General features: G+C 56.5%; 1 protein-coding gene across 1 annotated transcript in view; it reads left to right on the top strand.

The window, feature by feature from the left end:
• LOC142823182 (butyrophilin subfamily 2 member A2-like) overlaps positions 1–12,774 on the top strand; it is a 147,200-nt gene that overhangs the window by 117,514 nt on the left and 16,912 nt on the right. The window lies entirely within an intron of this gene.

The following is a 12,774-nucleotide window of genomic DNA, read 5'->3' as shown; positions in this document are numbered from 1 at the left end:
GCAAGGTCCCTCAGCAAAGGCTCTTAAGGAAAGTGAGTTCTCAGGGGATCAGAGGGAAGGGCCTTTCATGGACTGAGAACTGGTTACAAGACAGGAAACAAAGGGTAGGAATAAACGGTCAGTTTTCAGAGTGGAGAGAGGCAACTACTGGGGTCCCCCAAGGGTCTGTCCTGGGACCAAACCTATTCAATTTATTTATAAATGATCTAGAGAAAGGGGTAAACAGGGAGGTGGCAAAAGTTGCAGCTGATCCCAAACTGCTCAAGGTCATTCAGATCAAAGCCGACTGTGAAGAGCGTCAGAAAGATCTCACCAAACTGAGTGATTGGGCAACAAAATGGCAAATGAAATTTAATGTGGATAAGTGTAAATTCATGCCCATTGGAAAAAACAATCACAACTATCCACACAATATGATGGGGACTAATTTGGCTACAACGACTCCACAGATCTTGGAGTCATTGTGGACAGTTCTCTGAAAACTTCCACGCAATGCGCAGCGGCTGTCAAAAAAGCAAAGAGAATGTCAGGAGACATTTAAAAAGGGATAGAGAGTAAGATAGAAAATGTGGTCGCCTCATCTCAAAAAAGATCTCTTGGCATTGGAAAAGGTTCAGAAGAGGGCAACAGAAATGCTGAGGGGTTTGGAATGGGTCCCGTATGAAGGGAGGTTAAAAAGACTGGGACTTTTCATCTCAGAAAAGAGGAGAGTAATGGGGTTATGATGGAGGTCTATAAAATCATGACTGGTATGGAAAAAAGAGAATAAGGAAAAGTTATTTACTTATTTCCACAATATAAGAACTAGGGGTCACCAAATAAAATGAACAGGCAGCAGGTTTAAAACAAACAAAAGGAAGTTTTTCTTCACTCAAAGCACAGTCAACCTGTGGAACTCCTTGCCAGAGGATGTGGTAAAGGCTAGAACTTTAACAGGGTTCAGAAAAGAGCTAGATAGATTCATGGAGGTTAGGTCCAACAATGGCTATTAGCAGGGCTCGACAATTAATGTAATCTACTCGCCCGTGGTGAGTAGATTACAAGCCAGCACAGCCAGTGCAGCGTGATCAGCACATGCGCCGTGTGCACAACCGCATGGATGGTGAGCAGGGCTCGCCACCACTTGGTGGGCCCTGGCTATGAGCCAAGATGGGTAGGGAGGGTGTCCCTGGCCTCTGTTTCTCTGGGAATGGATGAAGGGATCACATGGGGATTGCCCGTTGTGCTCCCTCCCTCCGGGGCACCGGGCGGCCGTGGGCAGACAGGAGCTTTGGTGTGACCCAGTCTGGATGTTCTTCTCTTTTTACGATTCCCTCCCTTCTAGCTCCTTGCTGACATGGCCTCTTCTGTGTGTGTGTGTGTGGGGGGGTCATTACCCAAATTTCTGTGGCAGGATGTTTTCAGCAGTTTTCACTCCCTGCCCATGGGGGTCCCAGAGCGCTGCAGGAGACCCCCCGCCAGGGCCAGGCTGGCTCGCAGGGGGAGGGGTCTGTGGGGTAGGGGGTGTAGCTGAGGGGCGGGTGATGGGCTGTAGTTGGAGACGCTCCTGCTGCCTGTCAGCCGGGGAGGGGGCCGGGCAGCAGGGGGCAGGAGCGACTCGCAGCCGGGAGCAGGTGCCAATAACCCACCGTCCATTCACCGGCAGGGAAACAGGTGGAGACGGGGACTCATGTTGGTCCTGTTGGCCAAAAGGATCCGATGCGCAAACATGAACTCAGCCAAGGATCCCAGGACGAGGCAGTTCACAAGATCAGTAACACAACAGGGGCTGCGCAGTCCAAGGTAGGCAATAGCCCGGTGCCTGCTCCCGCTGCCCACAGGGGTCCGGCGTCGCCGCGTTTCTCCCTTCTCCGCGGGCCGGGCAGTGACAGCGCAAACGCTCTGGGACCAGACGCTCAGACCCCTTTGGATTTAGCAGCGTCCCAGAGCTGCAGGGGGGTCCCGTCAGCGTGCGGCTGGGCCGGCCCCCGGCGCGGCAATTGCTCCTGGCCGCTGGGAGCTGTGAGATCTGCACCCAGAGGGGGTCGGGCTGAGACCAGGCCCGTTCTGCCGCAGGGGCTGGGGGGCTTGTGCTGCAAATGTGGGGTCTGTGTCGGGGGTCCCCAAGTCCAGCGCGTCTCCCCCTGCTCCCTCGCACAGGCAGTGACACACACAGCAGCTGCTCAGAACTTTTCCAAACTCTCACAGCTGTTTGGTGCAGAAGGACTGGAAACGGGAGACACCAAATGAAGAACTAGAGGACACCAAATGAAATTAATGGGTAGTAGGTTTAAAACTAATAAAAGAAAGTTCTTCACACAGCGTGTAGTCAACCTGTGGAACTCCTTGCCAGAGGAGGCTGTGAAGGCTAGGACTAGAACAGAGTTTAAAGATCAGAGGGGTAGCCATGTTAGTCTGAATCTGCAAAAGCGGCGAGGAGTCCTGTGGCACCTTATAGACTAACTGAAGTGTTGGAGCATAAGCTTTCGTGGGCAAAGACCCACTTCGTCAGATGCTCGCTGGGGCTGGGGTGGTGGCTGCAGGGGCTGTCCAGGGGCTCCGGCCCGAGCTCCTTCCCCTCCGGCGGCCAGCCCTGACTGAGCAGCTCCCTGGGCTTTTATACCTGGCTTTCCCAGGGAGCCTGCCCAGCAGGGCTGTGGGGTGGGGCCTTTTCCACCAGCTGGGCTGGGGCAACTCCCCGCTCCTTAGTGCGAGATGGACACACCCCATCACATGCAAACACATACACATCATCACATACAGACACGCACACGCACACACACATCATCACATACAGACACGCACACGCACACGCACACACACATCATCACATACAGACACGCGTACGCACACGCACACACACACGCACACACAAGCTGCTCTGTAACATTTTCAGGATCTGATACACTTTTGGTACCACATGATGGAAGAAGCGAGGCTCTGTCCTTCCTCACTCGAGTGTCCCTGCATCGCCCCTGAGCCTGGCTGTTCAGGGACCAATAAAAGGTCTCACTATGGAAGCTCTTCCCCTCTGCCCACGGGGAGGTCACATCTCTGGGGTCTGTGGTTCCTCGGCGGTGAGGCTGTAACTGCGCCCACAGGGCTCCCTTGGCCTTTGGTCTCTTCTGCCTCCTACACCAGCTGCAGGGGAAGGTCCCTCCAGGCCTGGGCCCTGTAAGACGGGGGCTTCCGGCCTGGGCCAGGGAACCTGGCACCGATAAAGGGCCCCGTGGTCACCCCCCCCCCCCGGAAATGGAGGGTTTGGGGGAATTTTGTCCCTAACGACACTGGCCTGAGCAGTGAGACCAGGGCTGGGTCACGAGCCGGGCAGGACGGGATGGGGAGGGGCCAGAGTTAGATGCTCACTGAGAGCTGGTTCCTGGGGATGATTTATGCTAAAAAGAAGGGGACTCCCCCCCACTCTGCCCAGCCCAGGGTCCCCTCCCCATGACCCATCCCACTGTACATGTGAGGGGGTACGGGGAGGGGGCACTGCCCTCTTGCTGCTCCACTGGAGACTTGAGGAAGGAGCAGAGCGCTGGGGACCCGGGGCTGCCGGAGCAGCTGTGTGTGAGGGGTGGGGAGCTGGGCAGGCCCCATTCAGCCCCAGAGGGGGGTGCTGGGCAGGCTGCCCTGCCCCACAGGGCGATGTCTGGGGCTGGCCAGAGCGGGGAGCTGGGCTCTGCCCCTCCCCCAGCCTGCGTGGCCAGAGGCCCCGTGTCCCATGACAGCGGGTGGCTTGTGCGGGAGGGTCGCGGATCAAATGGGAAATGCTGTTTGTGGGGTTGAGTGTAAAACCCCCCGGGACTGAGATTCTCTTCCCCACGGGCAGCTGATCGTCTCCTGTGTCTCTTCCCACAGGTGGCTGTAAAGGAACCCAGGAAAAGGTGAGTGTGTGAGGGGCGCTGGGGTGTGAAGAGCAAACGACCCTCCTGCCCCCCAGACCTGCCGGGTGTCGCTGATCTGTCGTTATTTGAGTCACTGGGAAAGGGGCAGAGTGAGGGGAAGGGAGGAGACGGGAGACAGGCTAGAAATTCCCTGAGCCGCTGGGAGTCGTCTCCCAGAGAATTCCTAGACACCATGCGCGACGGCTCGTGAGCCGTTATCTGCCCAGTCGGAACAGGCAATAGGAGGACCCGTAAGAAGGCCAGATGGTGACAGAGCCAAGCAGCGGCAATTGGTGATGAGAACAGCGTGAACTCTGGCAGGACGAGTGTGTTGGTACAATCAGGCAGGGCAAAGAAGAATTTGAAAAGAAGCTTTCTAGAGGCACGTTGGTAACAGTAAAATGTGATTATTTTATGAATGGTAATGACAATCAGGAAGTTAGTCATTCTGTAATTCCTAACTGTCGTGTGCACCCCAGTGCTGAAAGAAGCCTTTGTACACGAGGACTTGAGGCAGCTAATGTGAGGCTGATTTTGAAAGAGGGCTCCAGCGGTGATACTGGCAATTACAGATTTGTAAATTTAACTTCCACACCTGGGAAATTCTTTGAAATGAAGTAAAAATAGGTCATAGAGTGGTAGGGAAGAGCCAGCATGGATGTCAAGAACAAATCATGTCCAACCAATCGGATAGCTTTCTCGTCGATAAGAGGGGACATGGGACCTAGATTTTAGTAAGGCATCGGTATGGTGTCGCATTATCTTCTCATCAATAAACTAGGAAACTACAACATAGGTGGGTGCATACCTGGCTGGATAACTGTTTTCAGAGAGAAACTTAAAAAACAACAAACGGTCTGGTAGCACTTTACAGTCTAACAAAACCTGTAGATGGGATCCTGAGCTTTCGTGGGCACAGCCCACTTCTTCAGATGACCTGAGTATTGAGTTGAGGATGTGAAGACCTAAAATAAATAGGGGAAGGAGGGGTGGGAAACCAGGAGCAGAGAGTATGAAAATATGAAAGGGAAAACCAAAGAGGCAGAGCTGGCAGTCTATAAGCACCTACAGATTGGACAGTGAAAAGAAGCAGATAAGGATCACAGGGTAGCAATTAGAGAGCAAGGGTACCAGTGCAAGACCCTACACAGACCAAGAGCTGTTGGCACCTTCATTGTTTGTTTGGCTGATAATGTCCCAGCCAACCGTTATCACCATTGAGGCCACAGGGTTGAGAATTAAATCTGTGGATGAATTGTCATTCCAACCCTTCTCCGGGTATTTGGCTTGTGGAATTGGTCTGTGACAAGACAGCCACCTGGGGATCTTTTAAAGGGGGATTAGCCAGGGTGGGCAGGGAGGGATCCCGTGTTCAGGAAGACCCTGAATCTGTAGTTGCCAGAAACTGGGAGGGGAAAGGGAAGGGTATAGGGGGTGGGCAGGAGACAGTGGTCAGCACCAGCGCTTCAGGAGACAGTCACGGGGGGGGATGGGCTATAGGTACCATTGGTCTGGCTCAGTGTGGCTGTTCTCACGTCCCTGTGCAGTCCCTGGGCCAGGCGTTTACATGCCCCGTCCCCCCTCTTGTAACTGATGGGCCCTGGGTGAAGGAGAAGGGAGTGATCAGTAAATATTGTGTTTAGGCCTGAGGACAGGTCGTCCCCGACGCCAGCAGAGGGATCTGGAGGGAGAAGTTCAGATGCCAGCTCTGCGAGCAGCGAACAAGAAGGTAAGAGGGGCCCTGCCCTGCGGGAGTGTCTGTCTGTCTGGGGTTCAGGGCCTGGACTTAGCGCTGCAGCAGTGAGTCCGTCTGGCTGCCACGTGCTCCCTACTCTGCCTAGTGCTCAGCAGGGGAGATGCCCGGCCAAGCACAGACGTCGTGTGAGCGGTACATGGGGGGAGGAGGGCGACGCACGGGGCACACACACACACACACACACACACACACGCATGCACACGTGTGCACCTGGAAGCCAGTTCCCTTCGCTCACTCTCTGGCCGGCAGAGGTACCTGGGCTGCTGGTGCTGGGGAGGGGGGAGCACTCACAGCCAGACAGGAACAGCCGGGCGCTGTGACCCAGGGGGCCGTGCCTGGCTGCAGAACTACAGCCTCAGGGTCGGGGGGCTGCTGTGGGGGGTGGAGCCCCCACCCTCTCCTCTGGCAGGCTGAGCAGAGCGAGCTCCTCAGGGCAGCTGGGCACCCACAGAAATTGGGGGGGTGGCCCATGATCCCTCATGACCCCCCCTGGCCGTGCCTCTCTCTGGGAAGCAGGGCCCCCCGGTGCCCTCACAAACCCACCCGTGTGCCAGGGGGATCAGCTGTGTCTGGCGTTCGGGTGCAATTCACGTTAGCTGTGGCTGTGGGGCAGGACGCCCAAGGCAGTGAAGAGGAAATGGGGCAGCTGTTTCCGTCTGGGGGGGGATTCTAGTCCCATTTTACTGGCTCCCCCCCCCCCCCAGCATGGCGAGATCGGGGAGATCAGACTCCGTCGTGGGGCCTTATTTCTGGCTGGTTGTTCCTGGAGCTGAGATCCCAGAGCAGGGTTTGGGGCTCAGCCCTAGATCGAGTGGGGCCGCAGTGGGGCAGTGAACGGCCACACAGAGTCTGCGGGGAGCAAGGGTTTCCCCTGGAGCTGGGGTACGTGACGTAACCTCCCCGTGTGATGTTGCAGGACCAACAATACCAAAGCAGCAGAAGAGGAACAGCAGCGTCCAGGAAAGAAGATGAAACCATAATGAGAATTAGCATCAGACGTAGCAGCAGCAGAGAGCAAGCGCTGGCCGGTGTCTCAGCCTGCAGCAGCTGCGGAGAGGAGGGGCTGGAATACACGGAACTCACCCGTCCTCTCTGCAGCCGAGGGGTGCGAGTGTCTGAACTTGAATTCGTCTCCCTCTCATGTCAGCCCTCTGCTGTGTCAGCGTAACAACAACACCTGCATGAGTGGGGTGGAGTCAGGCTCGTTGTGCCTACGTTGGTGCAGTATTACTGTAGACACTGTGTTACTTGTATAGATCTTAACAGTCCTCTGGCAGCTGCCCCCCATGGCCTGACACTGACTGTGGCATCAGGGGTAACTGCAGTGCCCCTACCACGTCACCACAGGCAACAGTCAAACTTTCACAATGTCGCATACACTGTCACATACACACTGTCACATACACAATGTCACATACACATACACAATGTCGCATACACATACACAATGTCACACACACATACACAATGTCGCATACACATACACCATGTCGCATACGCATACACAATGTCGCATACACATACACAATGTCACACATACACAATGCCAAAGTTGGTCTGAATTTAGCTTAAATGTTTTTTACTCTTTATAAGTTCTGCTCTTTTGATGAAGGGTTGGGGGGGGGCATTTTGGGGGGTGTTTTTTCAAAATATTTTTTTAAATTTCCTGTGTGTGTTTTTGTACCAATATAAAACTTTGCTATTTTGACACTAATCTCTACTGGCTCACGTCGTCTATTGCTGCATCCTCTGCAGCGCTGGAAGCAGCCGCTCACCTGGTGCAGGACGGTGTCACACGACTCACAGGATCAGTCACATAAAACCAATGGGTGTGTGGTCACACGGCTCCTCCTGTGCCACAAGGGCGGGGCCGGGTCGCCCAGCCCGCACCCAGCGCGTTGCTCTGGCCCAGGGTTCAGTGACCTTTCCAGATCCCCCTGCGCTGAGTTGCTCGTGCCGGGCTCTACTCAGCGCCTGGTCGCTCCCGTCTCAGTCGGCAGCCAGGGGCCCGACCTGCCTCCTCCCCCACCCGCGGGAACTTTTCTCCTGTCGCCTCCCGGATCCTAGGCAGGCGCAGCAGGCAGCTGTGACCACTGAGACGTTTCTCTGGCTGAAGTCCACTTTCCCCTCACCTCCCCCACTGCTGATTCCTTCTGCGTAACCCCCTGGCATCATCAGGAGTGCTGACCAGCACCCGGTGACTAAGGGGTTAATTAATGTCTCCTGTACCTAGCCAGGTTTTGGGTGGTCAGCCAATAACAATGCAGTGGGGAAAAGTTTAGCTAGTCAGTCCAGCAGGATTTATTGTTTTCTGTGTTTGGGGATGTGGAAATAATGGCTGAGCTTGTTACAAGTTGTTGTTGTTTTTTTCCTTTGAAACTAACCGTTCAGCCTGGGGACTTTCCCTGAGATTCTGTATCAACTGGTGGCTCTTTCCACCTGGCCGATTTACTAGGCTTGCAACTGTAGTTTTGTTTTGATAATAAAAGATTGTTGTTTTTTTTAATTAACCGGGATTGGTTGATTGTTGTCTTTAGCACTCAGTGCCTTGTTACAAGGTGTGAGGAGTCCACGTACTTGAGACATATCCTCCCCTCCCCCTCTCCCCCCGTCCACAAAGTCACTTAAATCCCCAAAGTCTTTTCGATGGCATATGGCGGACACTCCCCTCCCCGGGGTCCAAGACCTTAAAACCTTTTGGCTTGCGTGGTCACCCAGCTCATGTCCAAACTGTATGAGTTCAGTCTTCTAGTTAATATTCCAAGGCCTCTTCGGCCAAAGTCCGTTAATAACCAGTCCTTTAAGTAGGAGATGCAGTGCTGCGGGGATGGTGGGGGACCCAGGCCCTCCTGCTCCACCGGCTCCCGACCCAGGGCCCTAGGGCACAGGAACAGACCTGCTGCCGGGGTTGGGGTTGGCGCCAAAATGCACCAACCCCCACCTGGCTTAACAGCCCCACCCTGGTCACTTCCTACCTCGATGAGGCTACCGATCTGGAGCTGGCCCCCGCCGGAAGGTTCCCCACCTCGAGGGAGCACGTTGGGTGTGAAGAACGTTCCTGCTTCGGGGTCCACGTCAGCAAATGTTTGTCGAAGTGGCAAACATCCCCCGCACTGGATCTCCCAGGTATCCACCCACCTGGCTAGCAGTGGGCAGGGCCGCGGGATTCTCCCTCGCCAGTACTCGGGGTGGGGAAGCCGCTCTTGTCCTGGCCAGATGTGTTGCATCTGCCCTGTCCCTCAGCAGCACCAGCCATGCAGCCTGGGGGTCCAGTGGGCTCCTCTTGCCTTCCAAATGTTTGGGATTCCACTCCCACTCAGGAACCTCCTCCCCCCACTGCTTCCCCGGCCCCAGGTCTCTTATGGCCTGTGTAAGCAGGGGCTGAACTGCTGCTTGCTGTCAGCCAGCTACAAGGAGGGGTGGGTGTGCCTGCTACAATTGTTTAGCTCCGCAAGGTAATTAACTGTTGACATGTAAATACAGCTCAGGAGAGAATCCGAGGGGTGGCTATGGAAATCCCATTCAGCCAGGGCTGATGGAGGGTCAGTGCTGGAATGCAATGTGGAGAATTGTAAATAATTTGGGCTGTTGTGGGGGTCACTAATCAGGCTCCCCCTAAATGTGGGGACTGTAAAACATGCCACCAGTGCTTGCAGGAGAGACACCACCATCATGGTAAGGGGTCTTGCAGGAACATGCCTCCCCCCTTCCAGAGTTGAGTGAACTGAGCTGGGGGAAAGGGTTAAAGGGCTTGAGTCAGCCTGGGTCACACCTGCCAGGGGTGAGCTATAAGACTGGCCCAGCCTGCACCTTTCCCCTGGCTGTGTCTAGACTGGCAAGTTTTTCTGCAAAATCATCTGCTTTTGCGGAAAAACTTGCCAGCTGTCTACACTGGCCGCTTGAATTTCCGGAAAAGCACTGAGGATCTCATGTAAAATTGTCAGTGCTTTTGCAGAAATACTATGCTGCTCCCATTGGGCAAAAGTTTTTTTGAAAAATATTTGCACAAAAGGGCCAGTGTAGACAGCAGAGATTTGTTTTCCGCAAAAAGCCCCGATGGCGAAAATGGCAAGTGGGGCTTTTTTGTGGGAAAATGTGTCTAGATTGGCCACGGACGCTTTTCCTCACAAAGTGCTTTTGCACAAAAGTGTCCTGCCAATCTAGACGTGCTTTTCTGAAAATGCTTTTAACGGAAAACTTTTCCGTTAAAAAAATTTCTGGAAAATCCTGCCAGTGTAGACGTAGCCCCTTTGTTTTAAGGAGAGACCTAAAGCAGACTCCCTGAGGAGCCTTGTCTTTTGCTAGTCCAGTGGAAGCTGGATTCCTTTGCCAGTCCAGCTGGTGGCTAGAGAGTTGAAATCACGGAGAGCTGAAATCACTGGTTTGGCTGAGAGCCAGACCCATTGCAGCCAGTGGAGTGGCAGTGACCAGCAGAGTGGCTGGTGGGAATCACTGGCTGGTGGCGTAACGTGGCGCAGAGCGGCAAGGAGCAGTGACCAGCGGCGTGGCACAGTGACCAGCGGCGTGGCACAGTGACCAGCGACGTGGCGTGGAGCGGCAGCAGCTGAGGAGTGGCCGCAGGCGCCCAGTGGAGCGTCCGGTGGTGTGGGACAAGACAGCTGGAGGAGCGTCGTAAGGTGCCCCCGATCTATCCTCCCACCCCCATTTCTACCCAGGTTGGGAGGTGAAGCCCTGCGGGTGAACTCTGGGACTCTGGGTGGCACGGACCAGGGACAGAGACTTTTGGGGTGTGTGACGTAGTGGGGGTACTTGCTGGGATGTGGTGACGCCTGGTGTCTGGAGCAAGACCCAGCAGGGAAAGCCTCACTAGGCAGAGGTAATGCCAAACTTGTTGAACCAGTGGCCAGACACCCCCCATGGAGAGGAACAAAGGAAGGTGGAATGCTGCCCTGGCTTGGGGGGCAGGGCTGGAAGAGGGTTAGTGAGTTCCTCGCTGGAAGGCAGGGTATAAGGAGCTGGGGAGGGGGCTGGGACTCCCCTATCTCAAGGGGGGGCACTGAGGCCTCTTAGCCCCAGTTCCTGTAACCAGATTACATCTGTGCTGCGCTGTGCTGGAGGAGCAATAAACCACCCTCAATTCCACTGGCTGGTGCAGTCTGTTTGTGCCATTTCGGGGTGCAGGAGACGGGGAACCCCCAACGCGCCGTCACACTGGTGTCAGAAGTGGGATCCACTGCACCCCGTGGATGAAGCTCCCAGCGGCAAGCGACAAGGCGCCGTAGAAGCAAGAGCCCTGGAGCCAAGCATGCTTGAGGCAGAGCGAAGCGGTTCCGGGGAATCGTGGGGCGCTGCAGCACTAGACTGGTGAGTCTGCACCAAGGGGACCAGCGGGCAGATGGCCTACGCCCGACTCTTGAAGGCAGAGCTGGTGGGGCTGTGCAGAGAGAGGGGCTTGCCTGTGCAGAAAGCAACCAAGGCCCAACTGATTACCCAGCTGGAAGATAATGACCAGCCACAGGGCCAGGATCTTGTCCCCAGGGGAAGCAGCCAGACCCCCCCTGAGAGTGTGTCAGGCTCAGAGAGGGGGAGGAGCGCTGGAACCCAACGGAGAGATGAGACAGCGTCTCCCGGGAGGCCTGCAAGCCGTAGCCCATCTAGGGCAGGGGCCAGCCCAGCGGAGCTGCGGCGGCTGGAGATCCAGCTGCGGATGAAGGAATTGGAAGTACAAGATCGAGAGAGGCAGCGACAGCATGAGCTGGCCATGGCAGAGCGGAGAACCTGCGAGGCCCCGGCTGCGCCAAGAGTGGATGGGCCCCAGAGTCCCGGGGATGCCAGGCGCTTGGAGAGGCTCACGGTGGCCCAATTGAAGGACGTGGGCGACATAGACGGGTTCCTCAGCTCCTTTGAGAGGGCCTGTGGGCTGCAACAGGTCCCCCCAGCTGACTGGCTACAGGAGCTCGTCCCCGCACTGAACCAGGAGGCGGCCGGAGTGCTCAGTCAGCTGGAGGACCTACAGCCAGGGGATTACAACCGAGTCAAGGAGGCCCTGCTGCACAAGTTCGGGCTGACCCCCGAGATGTACAGGAAGAAGTTCCGGGGGGTACAGAAAGGGCCACGGGAGACCTATGTGGACCTGGCCTCCCGCCTGTCGCAATACTGCCGCAAGTGGGTGTCTGGAGTCGGAGCCCAGATCGCAGAGGAGCTGCTCAAGCTGGTCATGATGGAGCAGTTCTATGAAGCGTGCCCACCCAAACTGAGGCTGTGGCTCAAGGACCGGAGACCAGAGAACCCCCAGGAGGCCGGGAGACTGGCGGATGAGTTCATGGAGAGCCGGTCCGGGGGTGAACGGGAGTCCCGGAGAGAAAGAGAATCGCGCAGAGACCGGTTCTCGGCGGAGCAACGGAGAGAGACACCTCCGAGGCGAGCCCCAGGGACCAGGACCAGTCATCGATACCCCAGAAAACCAGCCAGGGCCCGGGCAGAGCCGACCCGAATGGGCCCACAGAACCTAACTTGCCATCGCTGTGGGCAACGAGGCCACAAGAGGGCTCAATGCACCAGGCGCAAGAACAGGTCCCATGACCTGGGACGTTCCAGGGTTAACTGGCTGGGGCGGGAGGAAGGGCAGGCTGCCCCAGTGGCAGGGGCTGGCCGGCAAACCTCCGCTCGGGGAGGGGGGAAGGATGCTCAGTGCACCCCCCTGGGAGGTCTGACCCTCGGGAGACAGATTTATCCGTGCACCGGGTGGGGGCGGGGCGGCCCCTACGGAGGGACTGCCTCGTACCCCTGGAGGTGGATGGCAGGAAGGTGACGGGTTTCTGGGACACGGGGGCGGAGGTGACGCTGGCCTGGCCCGACATAGTGGCCCTAGACCGTATGCTACCCGACACTCAGCTGACACTGAGGGGCATAGGCGGCACCCCCTTTGAGGTACCCGTAGCCAGGGTGCATCTGAAATGGGAGGCCAAGGAGGGCCCCAAGGAAGTGGGGGTGCACCCGCACTTGCCCACCGACGTGCTAATGGGGAGTGACCTAGAGGAGTGGCCAGACGGACCCCACAGGACGCTGGTCACCACCCGTAGCCAGAGCAAGCGAGGGGCTGGCGGCCCGGAACTCGAGGAGGTTCCCCAACAGGGGGCCCAGGGCCCCGTCCCAGCAGACCTAGAGTTGGACCTAGGCAGTGGGGGGAAC

Source organism: Pelodiscus sinensis, chromosome 19 (genome assembly GCF_052426305.1).
Source record: "Pelodiscus sinensis isolate ZL-2025 chromosome 19, ASM5242630v1, whole genome shotgun sequence".
In the NCBI taxonomy this organism is placed as follows: domain Eukaryota; kingdom Metazoa; phylum Chordata; order Testudines; family Trionychidae; genus Pelodiscus; species Pelodiscus sinensis.
This window is presented reverse-complemented; position numbering and strand designations above follow the sequence as displayed.